The 27,180-nt window shown below is 46.6% G+C and overlaps 1 long non-coding RNA gene across 2 annotated transcripts; it reads left to right on the forward strand.

Annotated features, from left to right (window-relative positions):
• The first annotated feature begins 12,108 nt into the window (after positions 1–12,108).
• On the forward strand, positions 12,109–22,318 carry LOC122228161. Of its 2 annotated transcripts, XR_006206456.1 has the most exons (6): positions 12,109–12,187; positions 17,592–17,713; positions 19,319–19,389; positions 20,217–20,293; positions 21,452–21,575; positions 22,081–22,318. It is a non-coding gene; the product is annotated as an uncharacterized LOC122228161 (long non-coding RNA). The 2 variants fall into 2 exon arrangements; XR_006206455.1 differs by lacking the exon at positions 20,217–20,293.
• The last annotated feature ends 4,862 nt before the right edge of the window (positions 22,319–27,180 follow it).

The raw sequence follows: 27,180 nt of genomic DNA on the forward strand, positions 1-27,180 counted from the left end.
TCTGCTCGGGGATAGATGTGTCACGTCCTGGCCAGGCCTGCCCCTCCCCGTGAGAGGGGACCCCCCTGGTGGCCCTGGCTCTGCCCTCACTCTCTTGCTGGGAAAGTCGGGCTGGGTGACACTTGGGGATTGGGGTCTGCAGGGGCCTCTGGGGCAACGAAGCCTGCTTGTCCAGTCCAGCTTGGCCTGTCACAGAGGAGGCACGCTCTGACTTCATGCCACAGATTGATCCTGGCGGTGGCGTTTTCTGAAGGGAATTGTACCCTTCATCTCCCCTTGGTTCATACATTCTGACTGCCAGCAGGCCTGGCACAAAGCCATCTTGGCAAAGAGGAATTTTTATAGCCTGATTGGTTTAATTTTGTTTTCTTCCCAAATTCCTATCCCCAGGCAGAAATAATCTCCAAACAGCTTTTGTACTGTGGGGGATAGGATGAGGGAGCCATGCAGGGAAGGAAAGAGGACGGGGCAAGGACATCTAGACTGGAAGTAGGTTAGTCTCTCATTTAGTAATAATGTGTTAATTTTATAATACTCGGAAATATTTGCTAAGAACTAATAAGTTCCCGGGTACCGTACTAGGAATTTGCACATGTATATTAGCTCATTTAGTTTTCCTAATTCTAACCCTTTGAGTTAGATTCTATTATTATTCTCACCTTATGGATTAGAAAGTTAAGGAGGTCAAGGTCAGTAAGTAGCAGAGGTGGGCTTATAACTGAAGGTAGGGGAGCCCTTCCTGAAATGTTGGCCTTGGGGTTAAGAATCTCAAATTAAGTCATGGTTTCCGGTGCAGGCACCCAGCAAAGAATGATCATCAACAGAGCAGATTCTGGCGAGATCCACGCATACCCAGGACATCCCCCGGGTGTCTGTCCACTGGCCGTGATTGCTTTTGAGATGCTGATTCCAGTTCACTGGGAAGCAGTCCGATGTCAAAGAGAGAACGTGAGCTTTGGAGTCCCACAGACCTGGGTTTGAAAGTGAACTCAGCCTCTTCTGTCCGTACAGCCCAGGGCACAACATCATTGTGACTCAGTGTTCTCATCTTTAAAATGGTCATTGTGATTCGTAACTTGCACGCCTGTGAGTATTAAGTCCGAAAAAACAATCAAGCTTCTTGCACTGGGCCTGGCATGTAGAGAGTGAGTAATAAATAGTAGCTATTAATATGACACTAATGTGAAGCCCTAAGTATTTTTATTATCATTGTCCTCCTCTTCCTCCTCCTCCTCCTCCCATATTTTGTGACGAGCTGATAAATTCCACCATTAATATTTGCACTAAGGTGTGCTGTCTCTGGAATACCTGAGTAAAAAGAAAATACCGTAAAGGGAAAACCCGTTGAACTGCGATCAAGCTAAACGATTTAAGTCCTAATTAGTAATTAAGCTCTTTCCTGTGCAAGCTGGAAAGTAAGAGAGTAACTTGGGAAAAAAAGGAAAAATAAAAAGCCTTAAGTTAGTAATGCCAATAATGCCTGCCTCCATTTAGTTAGGGTCTATTACGAGTTTGATGCCTTTTATTTTATTGTTAATCCTTGATGATAATACCAGTCCCCTGTGGGGATGGTATTATTACCATTTGACTTATGAGGCTTAGGATGAGATTAAGCAACGTGTATGAAGCCGCCTGAGAGTCAGCGGTGGGTAGAAGATTCAAACACACACCTATCCATGGCATCCACGCTTTTCCCCCTTATGCCTGTCTTCTTTAGGACTGGTGTTCCCATTTTGGGGAAAGTGTCTTTTATTTAGTATAAAATTTTTTTTTATGTTTATTTATTTTTGAGAGGGGAGGAGGGGCAAAGAGAGAGGGAGACACAGAATCCGAAGCAGCCTCCAGGCTCTGAGCTGTCAGCACAGCACGAACCGGAAGATCATGACCTGAGCCGAAGTCGGATGCTTCACCGACTGAGCCACCCAGGCGCCCCTTGGACAGAGCAGTTTAAATGTATTCAATGATAGAGAGGGAAAGGATACATAGAGAACCAAGTGTTTTAAAAAACGAGGTAGCTTTTTTTTTTTTTTAACTATCTAGATTTAAGTGCTGAAACTAAACACAAACAGAAAGTGATTAGTATCTTGAGAGGGATTTATTTATGACAATGTTTCCTCATCCGGAATTTGAAGATTCTTCGAGATGTGTCAAGGTAACGAGAGAGGGGCTCTAGATTTTTGCTGTATTTGACAAAACATAATGGAAATCTCACAGTTTGGTTTCATCATCTTGGCGATAGCTAAGGGCACTAGAGTCTGAGTTCTGTTATCAGATCACTGGAATTTGGATCTCAGCTTTGTTATCTGCTTGCTAAGTGATGCTGGCACGTTAATCTGTTTCCTTGTCTGTAAAACAGGGTCGATAATAATGCCTACCTCGATGAGTGACTGCGTGGCACAGGGTGAGTTTTCTGTAAACCGTTCTTTTTCTGTTTTTTTTTTTTTTTTTAAGGTTTTATTTTTAAGCAATCTCTACACCCAACATGGAGCTTGAACCCACAACCCTGAGATCAAGAGCCCCACACTCCACCCATGGAGCCAGCCAGGCGCCCCTTAGTAAATGATTCTTAAACTATAAAGCTTCTTTCCTTTGATCTGGGATTATATCAATTCAGCCCTAATTTTGTTACCTCAAGCAAATCAGAAGACTCATTTGCCAATTGTTCCAAGTACCTTGGAGCGTCTGTCTCAGTAGATCCTTACAGCAAGCCTAGGCAGCGGGAGTTATTATTTCCCTTTTGCATTTGAGGAAACGGAGGCAGAGAGACGATGAGAAACTGGTTCAAGGTCAAAGGCTAAACAACCAGTAAGTGGAGGGGCCGGGGCAAATATCTCCAGCCAAAGACATTCTTTGAGACCTATCTCACAGTGGCAAAACATCAGCAACACCCTCAACTGGAGGCAAACAGGTGGGTAAATTAGGATACCCCCCTAAAAACGGAATGAGGGTACTCAGGTTGTCCCTTGCCCCCATCCTCTGCAGAGACTCTCGCCACTGTGAGGCCAGAGGGACACCAACGTGACAGCAAAGATGAGGGGGTGTGCTGAAGACACTGGTATGGAAGGCACTGTGACAGGTCAGGGAACAGAAGAGAGAAAACGGGAAAACAAACGTTTAAAGACCTATTCTTATCGTATGCATCTCCTTCCTGGGTGTTGGAAAACACAAGGGGCTGGTGTTCTCCAGCAAGCACTTCCTGGTGGCCGAGCTCAGCTTCTTCGGCAGTGGAGGCTCTTTGCAGCAGGGCCAGGGGAATGGTTTTACCTGTACTGACACGGCATTGTCGCAACGTCAAGGGCTGACGCTGCCGGGCAGAGGGTCCTCGACACCACCTGCACTGGAAGGGCCAGGCTGAATAGGCAGGTACGGAGAAATTCCCAGGTGCCAGTGCCGGAACCCCATTCGAGCAGGGATATGCCACAGCCCTGGGCTTTCTGGAGATTCTGGCTTAGTGCAAGATGCAGACACAGACCCACGCGGTTTTGCCATAGGGCAGTCAGTGGCCTGGTGGTGGTCTATGTGGCAGAGTGCACAGGCAGAGAGGAGCTCTGCTTCGCTTGGCAGCGAATAAGGCTTCCTAGAGGAAATAGCAGCTGAACCAAGTCTCGGGAAAAGAGAGAAGCGGGAAGATGTTCCAGAAGGAGGGGCTTGTATGGGCAAAGATAGAAAGGCAAGAAAGAGCCTTATGCACTCAGGGGAAATAGAAGCACCTCACTGTCACCAGAGAAGCGAGTCAGAGGTGGGGAGTGGATGCCGCTGGGGCTGAGGAGGAGATTGGGACCAGGTCCGGGCCACTGTGGCCTCTTCAGGCATCTGGGCCACTGGCTCTTGACTGCAGGGTTTAAAGCAAGGGGCATTTTGTTGCTTGGCTTGCATTTAGGATGGGAGAGACTTGAGCGAGTCTGCGGGCTTATTGGTGGAGGTGAGACGGCAAGGTTGGATATCGGAGAGAGGAGAGTCTGCGTTAAGGGGCTGGGCCCTTAGGGAGCAGGAGGCATTGTGGTAGCAGTGGAAGGGGCAGAGGGAAGATGGGGATCTGGGTGCAGAGGTCAATTCTCCTGCAGCAGGACAGAAGGCTCAGGGGGCACATGCACAGTCATGTCTCTTCTCGAAGAAGCTGTTCAGAGTGTATGTGTTTTAAGGGGTGGGCAATAATGGAACGAGACGGAGAGCAAACCACCCCAGTAGCTAAGGCTGTCAGAGGCGAGGGTCAGCTGATAGGGAAGCCAGGAACCCGTCTGCCAGTGCCATTTTCTCCAGCAGCACCTGGGGAGCTGGGAGCAGGAGCTGAGAAGAGCAACCGAGAAAGATGAGGCAGGAGCGCAAGGTTGATGAGGAGGTGGAGGAGGGCTGCTTTCAGGCAAACCAACCACGGGCTGAGCTTGAGCAGCAAGGAAGGGACAGGAGATAAAAAGGGGGCTCGAAGGCGAAGCAATTATAGCTAGGCCCGTAGTTTCGCCCTGTGCTGGCATGGCCTGCTGTTTGTTGGCTGTACAACCTTGCTGCTTGGCCTTGAATGAGTAATTTCACCTTTCTGGGCCTTGGCTTCCCTATCCGTAAGATTATATACTCAGTATGGGGTTCTCCAGCTCCAGCCATGTATGGTTGTGCAAACCAGCATGTTCCAACCTCTCGGGCCTCCGGGTGAGTCATTTTCTGTACCTTCTACTGGAGCTGCCGAGCCAGTGTGAATCATTTTCTGCCCAGAAGGAGCCAACCCTGGAGTTGGGAACGTGATGTGAGATCTCAGTTCATCAGGGCCTGGGCCAAGCTCTAGCTGCCATTGGCCAAAAGTTCACACTCAGGTTAGTTTGCCTCAGGGGTCTCAGTAAACGTTAACTACATACCAGCTGACCTCGGACAAGCCACTGAACAATTCACCACTTGGTTTATTCAACCATAAAGGAGTAGCTGTACGCTCAGGGTGGCCACGAAGAAGCGTGTCTCAGAATGGCTGGGGAACAAAGGTACAAATAGAAATGAGTATTCCTGGAAAGGCCACGGCCTTAAGTTGGATCCCCTAGAAGCAGAGCCTGAGACAGGTATTCTTGTTTAAGAGGTTTACTGGGAGAACACTCCCAGGAGAAGGGGAGAGAGGGAAGTGGTGTAGGGCAGAGGAGAAAAGGCAAGCAAGAGTGTGGTCAGCTCCAGCGTCTGGCTCCCATCTGCTCTCATGGGAATGTTCTGGAGCACAAAGCGTGCCATCTCACAGTAAGTGACTGGGGCTGTTGTACCCAAATGTCAATCCGTTATTGGTTGAGGTCTGCAGACAGGTGGAAAGGAAGAAGGAGGAAGGAGTGGTATAGCCTCTCTGGTGAGGGCTCTCCTGTTGCTTCAGGGCAATTCTGTGCAGAAGATGGCAGCAGAATTTTGTCAGCAATATTCACACCGGGTAGGGAAGGGGGCACCAGTGGGACCCACTATAATCCACTCTTTCCCTAGAAATAATAAGCAGAAGCTGTATCTTCATATCTGTGCAGGATGGAAAATGATGCATAGGTAGTTTAAAAAAAGAAGAAAACAATGGTAGCCTTACCATTTGTGCAGAATTAAAAGTCGTAAAGGTCACATACATCTCATAAACATTACTCACCATTTCAATAACAAAGCACTAGAACTGCTCTCAGCCTTTCCACACATATATCGTACATTTCACGCTGCCGTCAAAGAATTAATACGCTTAATATATAAAGAACTCCTACAAGTCAATAAAAGTGAAGACCCTCATAATTATGTAGGTAGAAGATATTAATCAATGATCTACCAAGGGGGGAATACAAATAGCTAACAGGTATTTAAAAATTTTTTTCAACCTTGCTGATAAAAAAACACAAAGGAAAGGAATATACAAATTTTCACCTATCAAATTACAAAGACTTTACCATAAAAGCACATACAGCTGGCAAGGATAAGGAGAGACGGGTGCTCTCTACACAGCAGGTGGGAACGTAGATCAATCTAGCCATTCTCAGAAAATATTTTGATAATGTGTTTCATGAGATTTAATAATGTTTCTTTTTTTTCAATGTTTATTTATTTTTGAGAGAGAGAAAGAGAGAGAGAGAGACAGATGCAAGCTGGGGAGGGGCAGAGAAAGAGGGAGACACAGAATCCAAAGCAGGCTCCAGGCTCTGAGCTGTCAGCCCAGAGTCCGACGTGGGGCTGAAACCCACGAACCGTGAGATCATGACCTGAGCCCAAGTTGGCCGCTTAACTGACTGAGCCACCCAGGTGCCCCTAAAAATGTTTAAATTCTTTGATTTGCCCTTCTACTCCTCCTTAGAGTCATTCTAAGGAAAGAAGCCGAATATTTCGCTGTTATACACAGTAGTCCCCCCTTATCCATGGTTTTACTTTCCACAGTCTCCGTGACCCATGATCAACCACAGTCTGAAAGCGGATGATCCTCCTTCTGATGTGTCTTCAGAAGGTCAAGAGTAGCCTTGTGCAGCGTCACTATGCCTTCCTCATCCCCCTTAGCACAATATCATCTTGAGAGAGAGAAACCACATTCACGTGACTTTTATAACAATATGTTGTTATAGATGCTCTATTTTATTAGTTGTTGTTGCTAATCTTGTACTGTGCCTAATTTATAAATTAAACAACATCATAGGTTTGTATATACAGGAAAAAAACCTATAAACATAGGTTTAAATATACAGGTTTTTATATTTATATATATGGTTCCGTACTAGCTGAACGTACTTGGATCTTGGAACGTACCCCCCATGGATGAGGGAGGACTACTGTCATGGGATAGAGAAATTGCTACATGTTAGGCATTGTGCATGAATATGCATTATTTATGAATTATTCACATTAATCATACTACGTTATCAATATGAATTATTTTATTTAATCGATACAATTGCCTTATCAATCAGGTAGGTACTTTCACGAAGTCTTTCTTTACAGGAGAGGAAACTAAAGCCTAAGGAAGTTAAGTAAAGGTTAACTGCGAAGAAGGAGGGAAGCTGGGATGATCTGAGTCTGGTGTATGAGCTCTTAATACCTTTACTTCCTCTAGGGACTCATTAATACACAGGTCCAGGAAGAGGGTGAAAGACTATCTTTTTTACAAAATAATTAAGTCAGGCAAATTGTTCCTTGCTCCATTGATCAGAGAACCTCCGTGTTTCTAATTAAACCAGAGAGATTTAATTAGGGTTCCTGGGACTGTCACCTAGTCCTTTGGAAAGTTTTGTGATGAGTTTTACATAAAAGTATCAAACAGTCCAAGGTTCCTGTGTAGAATGGTGAAGTCAGCTACTGGATTTGGCACCTTTTTAGGTCGGAAGAGCGGTGAGCTAACAGAGGTTTGTAACAACAAGCTGTTGCTGCAGCAATCAATTGTTTATACTCGCTTGGTTGCCAGTGTCTCCCCCGAAAGTGCGAGCTCTCTAAAAGCAGGGATTGAATCTGTCTCAGTCATTAGAATAAGCTTGAAGGTGAAAATGGACTGTGGGAGAGCTTCCTGTGGTGTTTGCTAAGCTCTAGTGTGTATAAGAAGACATGTCACAAGAATGGTTATTAAGTGGCATTGTTGGCATTTGTAAAACATTTGCAAGGACATCTGGATTGTTTCTAGTTTTTGACGATTTACAGACAAGCTGCTGTAAACATCTATGGGCAGGTTTTTACATAATGGACATAAGTTTTTGTTTTTCTGGAATAAATGCCTGGGAATGCTATTGCCGGTTTGTATGGTAGTTGCCTGGTTAATTTTTTTTTTTTTTTTTAAACTGCCATCCCGTTTTCCAGAGTGGATGTGCTATTGTACATTCTGACCAACAATGCATGAGTGATCAGTTTCTCAGAATCCTTCCCAGCAGTTGGTCTTGTCTCTGTTCTATTTTAGCACATTGGAATAGATTTGTAGTGGTATCTCCCTGTGGTTTTAATTTGCATCTCCCTAATGGCTGACAATGTTAAAAATCTTTTCATATGCTTATTTACCATCTATAGATAGTCTTCAGTGAAATATCTCTACACACATTTTTGCTACTTTCTAGTTAGATTGGTTTTTATTTTGACTTTCAAATTTCCAGCGATATGTATCTAGCCCTTTGTCAGATACGTGGTTCGCAAACATTTTCTCCCAGACCGTAGTCAGTCTTTTTCTTCTCTTCACAGGGTCTTTCATGGAGCAAAAAAAAAAATTTAGTATCTGTAAAATATATTCTTTCCATTTTTCCTTTTATAGATCTTGAATGTTTTTTTACCCCTATGTTTTCCCCCCAAGATTTATAGCTTTACATTTTATATAAAAGTGTGTAATCCATTTGAGTTAATTTTTGTAGAAGGTGTGAGACTTAGGTTGAGGTCCATTTTTTTTCTGCTACTTTGGATGTTTAATTACGCCAGCACCATTTGTTGAAAGGGCTATTTTTCTTCCATTGGGTGGCTGTTGTATTTGGGTGTATTTGTGTGGGTCTATTTCTGAGTTCCCTCTTCTGTTCCACTGATTTATGTGTTTGTCCCTCCACCAATGTCACACGGTCATGATTACTGTAGCTACAGAATAAGTCTCAAAAGCAGGTAGTCTGATTCCTCCCACATTCTTCTTTTTTGAAATTGTCTCAGCTATTTTAGTTCCTTTGTTTCCGTATACATTTTAGAATAAGCTTCTCTATATCTACAAAAAGTCTAGCCGGAACTTAGACAAGAATCCCATTACACGTATAGATTAATTCGTGAAGAACTGACATCTTTACTGTGTCAAATCTTTCAATCCATGAACTCCGTATGTCTCTCATTGTTCTTCTTTGAGTTCTTTCATCATCATTTTGTAATTTTTATTTTTTTATTAAAAACATTTTTTTAATGTTTTTTTAAAATTTATTTTTGAGACAGAGAGAGACAGAGCATGAGCGGGGAAGGGACAGAGAGAGAGGGAGACACAGAATCTGAAGCAGGCTCCAGGCTCTGAGCTGTCAGCACAGAGCCTGACGCGGGGCTCGAACTCACAGACTGTGAGATCATGAGACCTGAGCTCAAGTCGGACGCTTAACCAACTGAGCCACCCAGGCGCCCCTAAAAAATTTTTTTAAATGTTTATTTTTGAGAGACAGAGAGAGAGTGTGAGTGGGGGAGGAGCAGAGAGAGAAGGAGACACAGAATCTAAAGCAGGTCCAGGCTCTGAGCTGTTGGCACAGAGCCTGACACGGGGCTTGAACCCATGAACCTGAGATCATGACCTGAGCTAAAGCCAGAGACTTAACTGACTGAGCCACTCAGGCGCCCCAATCATTTTGTAATTTTTAGCATACAAGTCTTCTACATGTTTTGTTAGATTTCCACCTAGGCATTTACTTTTTGAGTAAATGGTATTTTTCATTTGTTAGCGTATACAAATATAATTGATTTAAGTATGTTCATATTTGATGACCTTTCTGAACTCAGTTATTTTAGGAGTTAAAAAAATTTTTTTTGAGGATTTTGGGGATTTTCTACATAGACAATTACATCATCTGAGAGTAGGGATAGTTTTACTTCCTCCTTTTCTATCGATATGCTTTTTATTTCCTTTTCTTGCCTTATTGCACTAACTAAAAGTCCCAGAAAGCTACTGATTAAGAATGGAAAGAACAAGAGAACACGCATCCTTGCCTTGGTTCTGACCTTAGGGAGAAAGCACTCAATCTTTCCTCATTAAGTATAATGGTAGCTGTCGGATTTTTTTGTAGATGATCTTTGACAAATTAAGACGTTTCCTTCTACTCCTATTTTTTTTTTCTGAGAGTTTTATCATAAGTGAGTGTTGAATTTTGTCAAAAGACTTTCCCCCATTGATTGATACGATCATATGATTGTTCTTCTTTAGCCTAGCACAGATTTTTGAACACTGAATCATTTTTGCATCCCTAGAATACATGTTACTTGGTCATGGTGTATAATTCTTTTTTTATATGTCCTGGATTCTATTTGCTGATATTTTGTTAAGGATTTTACATCTATATTCATAAGGCATATCGATCTGTGGTTTTCTTTTTTTAGGATTGTCTTTGTCTGGTTTTGGAATCAGGGTAATATTAGCTTCAGAAAACGAACTGAGAGGAACTCTATCCTCTTCTATTTTCTGAAAGAGTTTATGTGGAACTAGTGTTAATTCTAAATTAGACCTTTAGTAGAATTGTCCAATGAAAGCATCTGAGGCTAGATATTTGCTTTTGAAGAGTTTAAATGGATCCAAGTTCATGAATAGACAGGATTATAGAGGAAGTGAAAAGATTGCCGAGTGTCAGAGATGTGAGAGGAGAAAGGGAGGGGTGGTTAGGGGAAGCAGGTAGGAATTTTAGCGCAGTGAAACCATTCTACATGAAACTGTCATGGTGGATACGTGTCGTCATCCATTTGTCAAAGCATGTACAACACAGGAAGTGAACTCTGATGCAAACCACTCACTTTGGGTGGTGGTCATGTCCCCACGTAGGTTCATCACTGTAACACAGGTACCGCTCTGGTGGGCGATGTTGACGAGGGTGGTGGGCTAGGCTTGGATGTGCGTGGCAGGAGTATGTGGGAACTCTACATTCTGCTCAGTTTTGTTGTGAAGCTGAAACTGCTCTCAAGAATAGACTCTTAATTTAAACCCCCCCCGAGTCTGTGTGGTTACAAAATGGGCGCCTTATCCGCCATTGTCCCCATCGCCATTCAGCCTGTGACGCCTGTCGTACCTGTATTCAGCTGCCCACACATAGACTCCTTGGGTCTTCTTTCTGTAGGCCATTTTGCCTAAGCCTGGGGCTGCCCTCCGCTGACTCCTCTGACCTGCTATTCCTGCCATCTCCCTCTTCCCTGTGACTTAGCAGGTCTTGAGCCTGGGGATCCACTGGCTTGAGTGACAACCTCCCTAAGCCCCATTTCCTCCTCTGTATACGATGGAGGATACCTGAGATGAGGATACGAGGTACCCAGGGTGCTGCCGGGAACAAGGTAGGATTTCTTCCCTTTCCTTCCTCCTCTCTCCATGCTGCTGCTGAGGGTGCTGTGGAAAGGCAGCCCTTTCAGAGTAAGAAGGAGGGACACCCAGTGAGGGAGAGAGTGAGGAATGGGGACCCTCTGGGACCTGCAAGCAGCCGCCGGGCAGCCAGCACCCTTCCCCACAACGGACGCACATCTCAAGATAGGTTTGTTTCCCAGGTCCCCAGAGAGTGGGGGTGGGAGCAGGGAGCACATGGGGTTATGGGGGAAGGATGTTGTTTTTCAACAGACAAGAGTGACTCCATTTCCGATTCTCACAGGCGACCTGAATGCCCGTCACATCAGGCAGGGAGAGCTGCCCAGATCTGACACTATCCCCTTGTAGCAGCGGCTGGCAGGCCCCAAGGGGCGAGAGGGGATGCCTGCGGGCTGGTGGAGGCTGAATGAATTTAGTGCCTGTGAATGAGGCGGGATTGGCAGCCCTTGAGACAAACTCCCTCTTTGTCCCTGAGCTGTACCTCCCAGACGAGGGCAATGCCAACTTTCTTCGCTCCATCCTGTCCACATTCTTTGGCCCAACTCAGCTGTGAGGAGAGGCACAGAGGCTCCCATGTTTTAGGCCCCCAAAAGAATCCGTTAATTTGCGCCTGGGAGACCCGCAAGCAGCCTGCAGCCTGCGTGGCTGGAGTCACAGAGCCGACAGTTGCCAAGACAGCAGTTCTCGAACATTTCTGACTGTAGCCCACGGTGAGAACTGAATTTCGCGTCATGACCCAGGGACACACACAGACATGCACGTTCATGTACGTTCTCACACAGAGTTTAGACACGGGAAAAAGGAAGCGGAATAGTGCAGGAAAGATGGATTTTATTTTGTGCAACTTGTTTCTGTGCGCACGTGCGTGTGTGGTCGCGATAGAAATCATATTTCTGGCTGTGGATGGTGTTAAGAAAAGACCGAGAAACACTTGTGTAGATCACGCTTTCCCCAACTCTATATTAAACCGCCAGCTCGGAGAGTGACGAAACATGTTAGCATATTTTAGACCCTGGAGATTCCTGCAGGAAAGAGATTTGTTGGCTTTGCTGACCAAGTGCATGAATTGTCTCCCTCCTTTTCCTGAATGCTTACGCTACTATCTCACGGAACCAGTATTTCACAGAACGTAGGCCTGGAAGGAATTGGAACAGTCCTCTAGAATTTCCTCAGGGGTGTTAGTGACAGGGTAAGAGGGCGTCTGCCTCAGCAAGAACAGAGCTGGTAAGTCAGATCATTGGTTTCCAAGTAAGATTTTGCTTGAAAAAGTCCTCTTGCCGAAAATGCTTAAAAACTACAAGTCTAGTCCAAATCTCTCATGGGAAACGGAGGCCCAAAGAAGGGAAGTGACTAGGGCAGGTCACCTGGGGGGGGGGGGGTCCTGTTAGAGTTGGGACCCCCTTTTACTGAGTTCTTTTTTTTTTTATGTTTTATTTATTTTTGAGGGAGGCAGAGAGAGAGACGGAGCAGGAGCAGGGGAGGGGCAGAGAGAGACACACACATAGAATTTGAAGCAGGCTCCAGGCTCCGAGCTGTCAGTACAGAGCCCAACGTGGGGCTTGAACCCACAAACCGCGAGATCATGACTGGAGGCAAAGTTGGACCCTTAACCGACTGAGCCGCCCAGGAGCCCCTGCTGAGTTCTTAACTGTAAACCTTCTGACTCTAACTCCAGGGTGAGGTAAACACTCTGGTGCAGGGGGGCTGGAGGTCTGGGGTCTGGGGGCAGTGGGGCGGGGGGCATCAGAGGGCCTGGCCTTGTCCCTCTTCCCTTGCTCCGTTGTTGACCTTTTGAGAATGGTTTGACTTCTCCATGTTTGAGCTTTCTCATCTGTAAGATGGTGAGTAAAGATACTACCTTAAAAATGAGATAATTTGTGGCACTTTGAAAAGACAGGTATTGTATAATAAATATAAGGAAATTATTTATTTTTTCTAAGCCTCGGAAAGGAAATTCTATAGTACTAACCAGGAAGTTTGTAGCCTCATTGTACTGTAACTTAATGAAAACTTTGTTGTCCAGTTGTAAGAAAAGTTGCTCATTACTATGTTAAAAAAAATAAGGATGTTTAGAAACTCCTCTTTTGTCCAAATAAAACTCAATTATTGTTTTCCCAGAGGTGACTTTGCCTAGATTGTATTCAAACTAGCAAAGAATGTCTACTCCTTGTTCACGGGGGTTTAAAGTGAAGTTGGTTTACATCCAATAGCGTCTTTAAACAGTACTGTTCATTCAGCTTTTGTCGGACAGATATATGTTTGAATTGTGTGTGATTGCTTGTACTTCTGATCGTCTCTCTCTCCCCTGCCACCCTGCTCCTTGTCCCTGGAAGCTATTTTCAAGGGACTCCATCAATGGTTTTCCTGCCTTTGGCACCTGGTTGAGGTTGGCCTAATGGAAGCCTGGCAGGAGCTCAGAGGGCAGAGGAGAGTGGGTCTGGGGTATTTGTTCCTTGGCTGCTTCCTTGTACTGAGGGCCGCAGCTCCCTGCTGTGTAGGGTCCATTACCCGCTCCCTCCTCTGGGTCCGGCCTGGGGTAAATGTCCCGTAAACTGATCCTCTATTCCACTCTGATTATACTTCTGAAATTCCTTTATTCACTCTCTCCAACTGACCCAATTTGAGTGAGACGTCTATTTTCTGCTGAGACTTTGACTTTCACGTTGTTTCATATACACGTTCTCGTGTTTCACATTTTCTTGCCTTTTTCTGTTCAGTGTCACAAAATGTGCGCAAGTATAGAAGACCCAAATTTTTCTTTCTTGTGTATCCTTTGTGTTGAGAGGCAGCGGTAAGCAGGACATCACCCTGGGGTGCTTTCAAAATCACTGATGCCTGAACCTCCCCCAGAGATTCTGATCACTGGGTCTGGATGGGGACCCAGTGTCCCGTTACCAGGATCTCTATTTCTGTGTGGGACCCACGGACGTAGGGAAGGAAGTCTGGCTCTGTAATTTGTTTCTGCCAGGTCTGCTCGCTGGGTCTTAGTGCCGTGTGTGTGTGTGTGTGTGTGTGTGTGTGTGTTGGCACCTCCACTCTCTGACCCTCCACTCTCTGATAATATAAGCAATCTTATATTGCTTTTCCTAATGCTGATCGCAGCAGCTGATGGCAGGGGGAGACCTTTGGTTCAGGCCACACACACCGCTGCCCTCTTGTGGACGTGGGCACAGCTGTGTCGGCGGGCCGAAGTGGCTGCCTGTAGCATTTTCTTCTTGCCACCCACCGTCAGGATGGAATAGGGTTTCAAGATGCAGTTCAGTCAAGAGTAGGAGGAGGCTGCCCATAACCACCCCCAGAAGATACTATGTCCTGTTCTCTAACAGCCTTTGGTAAAGAGCTCCTCTTAATTCCTGTGCGTTCTTCTTTTAACAGTTTCTTAATTTGTTTAGGATTAGCTCTCCCTGAGGAGGGGTGGGGTGGATTAATTGCGGTGCAGAAAGGTAGCACATTTAGGAAACAATTGAAAAGGGCCACAAATGAGCCTCTGGGAGGCAGAGTCTGCAGATCAGAGTGAACGAGTCCTGGGACAAGGGAGTTTGCTGTGACTGGCCAAGCTGCTGGAATGCCGTACCCACTCTCCTCCCTGGAGCCTCTTGCTGTGCCTTGTCTAACTATCACCTGGAAATTCCCTCCTCTGGCTTCAGCCTCCTCTTGCCCGGGTCTCCTGAACTTGTCAGTTCCTGCCTCTAAGCACGCTCCTGGCCACACACCTGTCCCTCTGTCCCCTTCCATCCAGTAGACGTCCACTGGCCCCTTCATAAGAGAGTTGGTAGCAATCCGTTAACTGTTTTCCATCAAACAATTCATGTGATATATTGTGCGTTAATTACTAGAATGTTTTAGATCATATTATCATTGTTAGCAGTGATGTAAGAGGAAATATGCGTTAGTGATTAGTCTATTTTGTATCAAATAATTTTTATTAATTTCTTGAGGGCAGATCTAAGAAAAAAAAGGATAACTGTGCTCTTAAGAAGTAGATGTAATTTTGACCATTTAAACTTACATTAAACAGGGGCGCCTGGGTGGCTCAGTTGGTCAAGCGGCCGACTTTGGCTCAGTCTGTCATCTCAAAGCTCGTGAGTTCGAGCCCCGCATCAGGCTCTGTGCTGACAGCCCGGAGCCTGGAGCCTGCTTCAAATTCTGTGTCTCCCTTGCTCTCTGCCCCTCCCCTGCTTATGCTCTGTTTCTCTCTCTCGCTCTCAAAAATAAATAAACATGGAAATATTTATAAATTTACGTGAAACAAATTTTTGTGCCATATTTGGAGAACTCTTATCATGATTTTGGGTTATCCTTGCTGTCTGCCGTCACTCGTGTGCTACCATTATCTGGGTTAATGTGACTCCGCTTGGGGCGCCTGGGTGGCTCAGTCGGTTGAGCGTCCGACTTCAGCTCAGGTCACGATCTCACGGTCTGTGAGTCCATGAGTTCGAGCCCCGCTTCGGGCTCTGGGCTGATGGCTCGGAGCCTGGAGCCTGCTTCCGATTCTGTCTCTCCCTCTCTCTCTGCCCCTCCCCTGTTCATGCTCTGTCTCTCTCTGTCGCAAAAATAAATAAACGTTAAAAAAAAAAAATAATGTGACCCCGCTCACTTGTTCAGTAGTGTTTTTTGAGCTCTGACCCTGTGCCAGGCACTGTTGTAGGTTCCAGGGAGGGAGAAGGAACAAAACCATCTCTTTTCTCAGATTCTGATGGGAAGTTAATGTATATATATTTGCTTCAACAGTTCCTTCTCAAGTTTTGGAACTAGGACCAATCCCTCAAGCTCCTTTTTTTGGGGGGGGGTGGGTGTCAATTCTCGGGAACACTTTGCTCTTCATTGGCAACTTCTGGTGATGGAATTTGATGAACTGTTCACAATCTAGCAATTTTTCTAGTAGCTGAGATCGCAGTAGGAAGAGGAAAAAGGGTTGGACGAGTTTTCATGGGGCCACTGGCTTTTGCACAAAGCTGTGGGTGTGAGTCGGGCTGCATCGAGCATGGCAGTCCCCACCTTGGGCCCTGCAGACACAGATCTGGCTCCAAATTCTGGTTTTGCCACATATGTATCTATAACTGCATGACTTTGGGCCGTTCACAACCTTTCTGAGGCTCATTCTCTGCTGGCTCCCAACCCTACCTCCCACAGAGGAGAAAAGTGATAATAATCTACCGAAGTGGCTCTTGGAGTGATCATTAGGTGAGATTATATATATATATGTATGTATGTGTATATTTATGTAGTGCTTAGGGTAGTGAGTGTCCGGAACAAAGCTCAATATGATAGCTGCCACTACTAAGTATAATTTAGTGTTTCTTCCTCCCTACCACATTTACTGAGGTATGATTAACCAATAAAAACTGGATATATTGAAGATGTACAACATGATGTTTTGGTATGCGTATACATGGTTCAATGATTGCTACAATTAAGCTAATTAACACATCCACTATCTCACGTAATTGCTAGTGTGTGTGTGTGTGTGTGTGTGTGTGTGTGTGTGTGATAAGAACACTTGAGATCTACTCTCTTGGCAGATTTCAAAAAAATTTTTTTTAATGTTTATTTTTGAAGGAGAGAGAGAGAGAGAGAGACAGAGTGTGAGCGGGGGAGGGTGAGAGAGAGACAGAATCCAAAGCAGGCTCCAGGCCCCGAGCTGTCAGCACAGAGCCCGACGTAGAGCTCAAATGGGAATGGTGAGATCCTGACATTATGGGGACTTCTAGATTAATTGCACTGTAGTCAGAGAACATATTCCACATAGTCTGGCAAGTGCTGAGATGAGGGAAATACAGGTTGATACTGGTGCGTAGAGCAGGGACACCTGACAGTCTAGGCAGGCTACCTGGAGGAGGGGTGACTATTAAGCATAACACTGAAGGATGAGTAGGGCACTGGTAGAAAAGGCGTATATGTATGCTTATGTGTGTGCTGGGAATATAGCAGCAGAGGGACCTCAGTCTTATGGGGGAGACCCTTACTTGGACAGGACAGGTTCAATGTAATGTAGTAAATGTCATGACCGAGGGAAGCCTTGAAACTTTGGGATTGTGGCAAAGTATAGCGGTTCTGTTTCATGAGGTTATGGATAGGTAAAGCTAAAAGGTATGGTCAAGTTTGTTGGGGCCAGCCCTGGGTTCGGATACTCTTTTGCCTCTGAATAATTTTACCACTGTCTAGATATTAAAATTCTTTTTTTTTTTATTTAAAAAAATTTTTTTTTCAACGTTTTTTATTTATTTTTGGGACAGAGAAAGACAGAGCATGAACGGGGGAGGGGCAGAGAGAGAGGGAGACACAGAATCGGAAACAGGCTCCAGGCTCCGAGCCATCAGCCCAGAGCCTGACGCGGGGCTCGAACTCACAGACCGCGAGATCGTGACCTGGCTGAAGTCGGACGCTTAACCGACTGCGCCACCCAGGCGCCCCTAGATATTAAAATTCTTAAAGCCTCAGTTTCCTCATCGATGCACCGGGGGGTACAAATATCCCTGCCTGGCGGGATTGACACGATGCTATCTGAGATTCATCAGATACAATCAAGCAATTAGCAAAAGGCTGGTGTCAGGGCTCTGTGAGCGGGAGTGGCTTTAATCCCTGGGTGTGAGTTCTTATAATGTCACTCTGGGTGTCTGGCCCTCAGAGGAACTCTGAGGTCCCTCTGTCACTGCAGAATACCCAGGAGGCAGCGGTGGAGAGGACAAGAACAGCCAGGAGCCCCGACCAGCACGGAATGCTGTGGCCAAGGCAGAGCCGGACAAGCTGGTGAGTGCTGAAAAGCCACATACGCAGAGCGCCTGGCCTGGAGGACTGGCCTAGAAGCTTGTCCAGATTCGGCAGGAAAGAGTATTCAGATCAGAGCTGTCTGCCCTGAGTGACAGGGGAGGGTGGCATGTAGGTCATGTATTTTCTACCCCTGGAACTTGGCAGGAACACCTAATCCTTGTTGCATGCTTATTTTTTTTACCACACACCACACTAAATTCTTTACGCGGCTTGTATCGTTTAACGCTCTTAACCCTATAAGGCCGGACTCTTACTAGTCTTACTTTACAGATGCGGAATCTGGCACAGAGAGGGTAAGTAACTTGCCTTCTGTGTCACAGTCATTGGTTGTGGCTCGTCTCTGCCACGTTTCACAGTCTATTGAGACTGGAAGCTCTTTGAAAGGAGGGGCACGATTGTATCTATTTTGGACCCTCCGTGGCCTCGTAGGTGTTTGGATGGTATTCATTGCTACACTGAACTCAGTGGTTCTCGTTGGACACACGGTCGCTTGGGATGTTTCAAAAGCTTCTCGCATCTGGGCCCAACCTCACATTACTTGCATCTGGGTCTCTGAGGTTAGGGCCTGGGCATCTGTGCCTAGGGAGTCTCAACAAAGCTGAGAAACGTTGGGCTAAATAAAATTCTTTGTCAAACTGCAAGCCTTTCTTCCCTCCTCTTGGCACTGGGGGGTGCTGTGGGATAGTCTAAAAAAAAAAATAGTATTTCCTTTAACCCAAGGAGCACATTTCTTTTTGTTTGCAAATTTATTTTGTGTATCTCCTCTCAGGGGCTTGGTAGAAAGCTTGTCAAGACAGGTAATGGCCTGAACTAGCCTCTTTGTGGCTCTTTTGAAGGTAGACCACTGAAATTTAAGCAAGGCAGACCTAGAAAATTTCTGCAGTCTGCAGTTCATTTTGTTTTCAGCCTTGCTTCAGGAGCAGTTGGTCTGTGCTCAGGATGAAGAGGTTTGCAAGGAATCACTTGAGGTGCGGCAGGCTGAACAGCCACCCGGAAGGTGTCCCTGTCTAATCCCTAGGACCCGAGACTGTATGACCTTACATTGCGAAGGGAGATTTGCAGGTGTGATTAAGTTAACCATCTTGAGATGGGGAGGCTATCCTGGTGGGATAACCAGTGTTCTCACAAGCCACAAGCCTTAAAAGCCAGAAGAGGGAGCAGAGGGTTGGATCAGAGAGGGAGATAGAGGAAGGAGGCAGAGTCAGGGGGCACTCTAAGACCCTAGGCTGCTGAGGAGGAGGGGCCACAAGCCCCGGCTGAGGGCAGCCTGTAGAAACTGGAAAAGAGTTTTCCTCTAGAGCTTTGCAAAGGAACTCAGCCCTGCCGACACCTTGACTTTAGCCTGCTGAAGCCCATTTGGGACTTCTGACCCCCAGATCTGTAAGACCCTAAATTGGTGGTGTTAACCACTAATAAGTTTGTAGTAATTTGCTCTAGCAACAATCTGAAACTAATACATAGAGAATGCTTGAAATGCCTCCCCTGGGAAGCATCATTGCTCGTCTGCCTAATGGCCATTTCTAACAACCCTCCTTCCTTGCCTTCTTCCCAAGTACTAATACTCCCAACCTCTTTTGCACTCAGGGATGATCAGGAGACCCACGGAGTTATAAGGAAAAGCCAGCTGGGGAAAGAGTCTCTTTCGGATAAAAGGAGTAAGTATTCCACAAGAGCTCTCTTTTACTGCCTTGGCCACCCCCTTGACGTTTGACTTTGGAAACACACTGTGAGAATGTGAGGTCTAGGGATACAGCAGCCATTTTGGGACCATGAGGTGAAAAGTCCATGCAGGATACCCTGACCTGTCCTTAGGATTTGAGACCACTGTTAGCTCAGTCCTGCAGTTACACTTCACCTTCCCAAATAGGCCTTCAATTACTGTTTCAGGAGCCACCATTTCTTACAGAAAATCATAGAAAACCAATGAATACTTAATTGAATGCCCCAGGCTCTGGGCTGGGACAAAGGCACAGAGGAAACAGGCCTGTTCTGGAGGAGTTTGCAGTCTCTGTTAATCAGATTTCCTTTGGTTGCAAGTGCCAGAAACCCAGCTTTGCAGTGGTGAGGGCAGGGAAATGAGGCAGGACATAAACCTGAGGACCCAGTCTGGTGCTTAAGAAGTATCAGTGTTCTTCTCATAGTGAGGACTTCAGTTTAGAAAGCTCTTTCACACACTTCTCATCTCTATTTCCACCTGCACAAAGATCTTGAAGATAAGAAGAATAGAATTGCGCAGGGCACCTGGATAGCTCAGTCGGTTAAGCGTCCGACTTGGGCTCAGGTCATGATCTCACGGTTCATGGGTTCGAGCCCCGTGTTGGGCTCCGTGCTGACAGCTCAGAGCCTGGAGCCAGCTTCAGATTCTATGTCTCCCCCCTCTCTCTGCCCCTCCCCTGCTTGTGCTCTCTCCTTCAAAAAAAAAAAATAATAAATAAACATTAAAAAAATGAAGAAGAATAAAATTGTTGTTCTCAATTTGCAGGGGAGGCAGCAGAGACCCAGATTTTGAGATCCTTCCTCAGTGGCACTGAAAGAGGCAGGGTGCTGCCATGGCCCCAGGTTTCCTGATTTCTGCTTTTTTTTTTTTTTTTTTTTAACCCCTCATAGATCACACAATGTCAAGACTGGTAAAAATCCTTAGAAATTATCTAGCTCAGGGATGGCAAGTAGGTTTTACTTATTTTATGTGCCAGTTCTGGCCTCTGGTGACAATGGCCTGAAGCACTGGATTGTGTCCTACTTCCTGGGAAAGGGTGCCGAGATTGATTAGTAATGTCTGCATGGGCTTTGGTGACTGAGCTCATGGGGCACAGACACATACATGCTTTAATTCACCTAATCTAACCTTTCATTTAAACAACAAAGAAATGAACCTCAGAGAAGGGAACTGACTTACTCAAGGTTATACAGTGAACTAGGGGCAGAACTGGGACCAGTGGGTTTTCTCATTGATAGTCCAGCTGCCAAGACTGCCAATCAGACTTAAGTATTTTCTTCCCACTTCAGGATTTCCACTGTTTATCTCACTGAGGTAACCTAGACCATTAGAGGCCATAGGTTCTAACACCAGCTGTGGCGCTGTGTAGCATTAAACAAATTGACTAATCTTTTTGTGCTTACAGATAAATCTGCTTCCCCTAGATAGCTTCCTTTATCTCGAAGAAAATGCACACTTTGTGCGTTATCAACTAGACTAAGAAATGTCAGCCAAGAAGGTCAAAATGAAAGAAACATGGTGGCTTAGCATAGCCTTGACAGGCAGCTGGAGTTGGTAAATTGGGCTCTCCTTGTCTGTTCCGGGGCTGTAAACTTCAGGGGAAGGACAAAGGGCTAGATTTGCCCTTTGCAAGAAATAAAACAAAAGAAGCAATCCTTTTATTTCTCGGGTTACAGAACTCTGGCTTGATTCCATTACATGTGATTGGGCATTCCAAAGAATCCCGTTTTCCCATGGGCTTTTGGCCCTTTGCAGGTGGGATGGGTTGCTCTCTGGTTTTCAAGTAATTTTATAAGCCCTGGGCCCATGGGGTTTGGAGGGAGAGCAGTGACCCAGGCTGACGTGGGGATCTCTGGCTGGCTATTCCAATCAACTGTAGAGTCCTTAGCACGGGGATGTATGAGTGGCTTGTAAACTGTGAAGCACCTTCAGATGAGAACTAGAACTCCTGTGGTCTGAGCAACAACATAAACTGAACATAATTTTTTTTCACTTTTCAGAGATGGGCATGGGGAAAGAGCAAGGAGTCCATGGAAATTCTGCTTGTTAGTGATGGTGAACTGGAGTGGCCTGGATATTTGAATCGGCACCCTGGGTTTTTCAGCAGATACCGGGGTTTTTCAGGTATTTCAGAACTACACAGTCCTTCCATGTTATCATCCTGTTGACTTTCCACAGTGAGTGGAAGGGGTCATTCTCCCTATTTTAGAGAAGAGGAATGGAAGTCCAGGGAGGCTGAGTGACTGGGGAGCAGGTCAGGTGGCGAATCATCGGAGAGGCTGTGATGTGAACTTGGCTTTTTGGGTGCTGAACCCAGCAGTATTTCTTATCTCATGGTGGTGACCTTTGCAGGGTGACTGGTTTATCCGGTGTTCTGGTGGATTGGAGGTCAAGGCCAGGAGAGAGGCCTGTGTGGTTAGAGCAGCTGGAGATGTTGAACTTGGGGTGGGTTTGTATCGGTGGAGGGCGGGGCGGCCAGGATTCTGGGAGCAAAGGACATGGCATAGCCAGGAGACTGGTTTGCTATCAGCTGCTATTTACTGAGTTGTTTTTTTGGCGTGGGGGGGGGGGGGGGAAGGGGGTTGGTCAGCCAATGTGTTAATTTGTGGGCAAACGCCATTATTTTTAGGGTGTGAAACCTGAGTCAGGGAGGCTGAATACCTTGGCCAAAGTCACACAACAGAGCAAGGGATGGAGTCCGGATTGTGAGCCTGTAAGGTACAGTGTTGGGAAATAAATTTGTAAAAATCGGCCAGGGCCAGTTGGGGAGGCTCTGAGAGGCCAGATTAAGGAACTTGGGGCATTGTTGTCTTTTGGGCAGCAGGGAGCCACTAGATGGGAAACACAGGCAGAGTCTGCTCCTCCTTCCCCCCTCCAATGAAGTTTTACTTGCTTTTTTATTAAAAAAAATTTTTTTAAATCTTCATTTATCCCTGAGAGAGAGACAGAACATGAGCTGGGGAGGAACAGAGAGAAAGGGAGACACAGAATCCGACGCAGGCTCCAGGCTCCGAGCTGTCAGCACAGAGCCCGACGCGAGGCTCGAACCCACAAACCATGGGATCGTGACCTGAACCGAAGTCGGCCGCCCAACCGACTGAGCCACCCAGGGGCCCCTAAAATGGATATTTTACTCGTAAGTCAAGTGGGCACACACGTGGTAATTGCTTCCGCCCCATTTCCACGGGCTCTCGTGCTGCTTCACCCCCTCTGAGAGGGATATCGTTGTTCCCGCTGCACTCTTCCAATTTCTTTTAAAAATAAAATAAAAATTATTTAAAAGCCTCTTTTGGCCTCATAAATTCTGGAGCCATTTTTGCCGAGAGTTTGGCAAGGGTCCTGTGAGGGTGCAGAGGGACGGCCTTGGGCTCGGCCGACTCTTGAATCTCTCTGGCCAGCAGCCCGTGTAAGGCTGTTCCCCGGGGACTGCGCACTTTGGCGTCCCCAACTTACTTCACAGGCCCCTAAATAAACCTTGTGGGTTTCAATGCTCCCACAGGGCCTCTCTGGAGAGAAGAGTGTTCCTAAAACAAAACCTCGGATGACATTCACGGATGTCCAGCTCATCAGGCATGCTGCCGAGGGACTGACTTCCCAACGTCCTCCCAGGTGGTCATCACTGACGCTGCAGGGTCGGCCGGACTCCTCGCTGGCCTCACGCGTCAGAGCAGAGGTGGCCGTGAGGGATCTGGGAGCTTGCCTGGACCTGTGGTCGAGGAGTGATGTGCGCGCGGTCATGGGTGTGACAGAACTGGCTGAGACGTGTCCTTCACTGGAGATGTGGCTTCATATCTGTGCCCTCCTGCCCCCATCACATGTGATGGAGCGTATCTGTAGATTGCTTTATACTTGAGAAGGATGCAACGCATTCACGAGCTCGCTGGATTTTCACACTGCAACTCCAGGAAACCCAAGCTCTTATCTGAAATGTATACGTCAGAGCACTGAGCACTGGTGGGTGTCTCTTGGACAAATCCCAGTGTACTATCCTTCTTCCCTGCAAACGTGGGATTTTAAGGACTGTTGAGTCAGGCACGACAGGGAGCGATCTTTAGGAACACCCCAGGGTGTGCTGCTTAGCCGAGGGGCTGTATGCTAGATCAAGTGCCATTTGTCCTTCCAGCCCCATTCTCTTCTCTTCTTTGCCCTGTGCCCTGGGAAGTTGATCCTGAAAGACTGCTTCTATGGGTTCCATTGCCCTGTGGCTTCTTCTGGTTGGAATCAGACAATGGCCAGCACCGGTAGGAGATTGGGGTGGCAGGAGGGGGGCATCGCAGGGTATTCTCCCAGCCAGGAGACCATGGCTAAGTTCAGGGAGCCTTGCTCCTGTGGACCCCAGGGAGTTGCAATACTCCTTGTTGGTTTCCTTACACTCGGCTCGCATCTTTAAGAAGAGCCCCTTTTTGCACTCCCCGCCCCCATTGCAGATATCATGTACTACCTGAATCTGCTGGGAGCTCATACAATTCACTATGCAGGCAGGGAGCGGACTTGAAAAGGTGGTTTGTCACACGCATTGAAGAGAGTATTGAGTGTAGGCATCTGCTCTTGATCGGCAGGCTGAGTAAGGACCGGCTGTGTCTCTCCCGGCACTAATCGGCGGACTTGAATCATCTCTCCTGACAGATAGCTTCTTTTCCTCCAGTTCCTGCCCCGTCAGGAATTTTCCACATGGTAGGATTTCCAGATAATGAAATGTCCACTTGAGAGGCTCTGACTCTGAAAGAGTGGCCCAGGGGCCAGTGGAGTTTCTCCTGGTGCTGGCGGGGGCCGTTTTGTGCCTTGTGTCCAGTGGGGTGCCAGTGCCAGTGATGGTTTCCGGGGTCCAGAAGGGTCCACATGGTCCCTGCCACAACAAAACTCCTGGTTGGCGAGAAGGCTGAACTTAGAGCCCATTCAATTCTGTACAAGTGCTACTGTTCGTCGATAGCTTTGTAAAGTACGTGTGAGGATTATCATAGCAAACCCTGACCAAAGCAGAGAAAGGAGAAAAATCCACAAAGAGTTCTGGGTCTGATGCAGCTGTGCTCTGATTTCCAGGTCAGGAGTGGCACTATCTGTTTCTTGAAGGGAGTGGACGGTTAATCCTGCAGCTCTGTGCTCTGACCAGAATCTGTCATTTGTATCGGGCCGATGGCTAAACAAGGCCCCTGTGGGTTGATTTCTCCTAGGTCCACGTCCCTCTGTGCTGTGTCCTCACTGCTCCTCCCACCCACTGGTGGGGGGTTCATTTCTCCACCCTCTGGAATCTAGGTTGGACCTGTGAGTTGCTTTGGCTGGTAGAATGCGGCAGAACTGACATTCTGAAATTTAAGAAGCTTTTTAAGAGAGCTTTTGCTTTCAACTTGGAGAGAAACATACTTGCCGTGTAAACAGCCCAGAGTAGCCGTAGAGAGAGAGGTCACAAGGAAGAAAAAAAGAGATTTCGGGGAGCAGAGAGGAGTGGTCCCTAACGAGCCCTGCCAGAATTTCTGATCTTTAGTATCAGGAGCTAGTGGAATGATTGTCTTTTTCTGCCACTAAGATTTGGGGCGATTTATTAGGCAGCAATAAAAAAATGGATACATTATCGGGGCGCCTGGGTGGCTCAGTCGGTTAAGCATCCGACTTCAGCTCAGGTCACGATCTCGCGGTCCGCGAGTTCGAGCCCCGCGTCGGGCTCTGGGCTGATGGCTCAGAGCCTGGTGCCTGCTTCCGATTCTGTGTCTCCCTCTCTCTCTGCCCCTCCCCTGTTCATGCTCTGTCTCTCTCTGTCTCAAAAATAAATAAACGTTAAAAAAAAATTAAAAAAAAATGGATACATTATCATGTTCACTTTCAAGTGACACCCAGGGTGATGGGGTTGGAACCCTCGAATTTACAAATATGAAACAAATGTTTTTTTTAGTAAATACTTTGTGCGTTGTCATATATTGGAGAGAGTCCAGTCTTGGATCTGGGTTTGGATCCTGGCCCCCGTGAGTGATCTTTCTGACCGTGAGTTTCCACATTGGTGAAACGAAGGAAGAGTATCATGAGTATTATAGGAGATAACAAAAGTAAAGCATATGGGACATAAGGAGCACCCGACAAATGATGGCTATTAGTTTACTTTTGTTACTGCAAAGAAGGTGGGTTGCTTGCTTCCAATAGGATTACCATTTAGTGACTTTGGGGAATGAAGATGATAAATTCTAGACTAACCGCCCAACAGTACAGGCAAAGGAGAGAGGGATTCCTTCCGGGGAGTGGCTCCTTAGAGGAGGTGGCATTTAAACCAGGACATGCAGGTGTGCCTGGGTGGCTCAGTCGGTTAAGCGTCCGACTTGGGCTCAGGTCATGATCTCACGGTTTGTGGGTTCAAGCCCACATTGGGTTCTGTGCTGACAGCTCAGGGCCTGGAACCTGCTTTGGATTCTGTGTCTCCCTCTCTCTCCACCCCTTCCCCTGCTCATGTTCTGTCTCTCTCTCTCTCTCACAAATAAATAAACATTAAAAAAATTTAATAAAAAACCAAACAAACCAGGACATGCAAAAGACTTAAGATCTTAGCAAGCCAGTGTCCTAGATGACAGGCAGTCTCCTTAATGACAGCAATTCTTGTCCCCTGGGGTTTTATGTATTGTTGAGTTTTATTCCTTGTTTGTCTTTACAGCTTTTTTTCTTTTTTTTCTTTTCTTTTTTTTAATGTTTATTTATCGAGAGAGAGAGAGAGAGAGACAGAGCATGAGCAGGGGAGGGGCAGGCAGAGAGCAGGGACACAGAATCCTAAGCAGGCTCATCGATGGGAGGAGGCCAGCATCATGGTATGTGAGAAGACAGCAGGTTTGAAGAAGGATTGGAGTTCAAATCCAGAGGCAACCGCTCACTGCCTGGACGGCCTTGCGAAAATTACTTATACTTCCCGAGCGCCCGTTATCTCATTTGCAAAATGGGCACCCAAATACCGCCTTTATGCAGTCCTTAGGAGATGAAACGACCTCACGAAGGAAACACACCCGATCCGGGGGGCTACTAAGTATCTCTTCCCTTCCTCCAGGAATGTGTAATCCCCTCCCACATTCCAACTTGTGTTTTGGCCAATAACTCTGGTTTGTACATACGCTTAGCAGGCAAAAAACCGAAGGGACTGAGTTTAGTAATGCCCCTTGGGTTGTGTCCTCTGGTGACTCATCTGGAAAATAGAGCCAGGTTATTGAGCCAGTGTTCTGTTGGCCTGTCCTTGAGGTCTGGGTGTCCTAGCTAACGGGATCCAGTTTTCCCAGACCAGGTTCTGGAAGGCTGTGGTTCAGGGAGGAGTTGGATTCATGGCCACTGCGTGCCAGATGCTGCCCCAGGCCCTGGGACTACAGAGAAATTCTGCCTCTGAGTAGCTCAGAGCTTAGCAAAAGAGACCCACTGATATAAGCAAAGGGCCTGACCTTGTAGCTTGGGCTGCAGGTATGGTTCTCCCCAGGGGTGTCCTGGGATCTTCTAACTGTTTCCTGTTCTTATTACTCCTCCAGTAACCCAGTGAGATGCCCTGGGCACTTACGAGTATGTGAGGAGGCCCGGTCCTGTGGTCTCTTGGGTCATCGCAAGAAACCAGGAGTTAAACCACCCTCTCTAAGGCAGGAAATCCCCACCTTCCATATGAGACAGCTGGTGCTGGGTGGCTGCCTGGAGGAGGCAGCTGGCACTGCAGCAGCAGGAGAGGGAGTCTGAAGGGGCCTTTCGCCTTTATTTTTCTTGCTGCTATCCATCAGGTTTC

Source organism: Panthera leo, chromosome C1 (genome assembly GCF_018350215.1).
Source record: "Panthera leo isolate Ple1 chromosome C1, P.leo_Ple1_pat1.1, whole genome shotgun sequence".
NCBI classification, from domain to species: Eukaryota; Metazoa; Chordata; class Mammalia; order Carnivora; family Felidae; genus Panthera; species Panthera leo.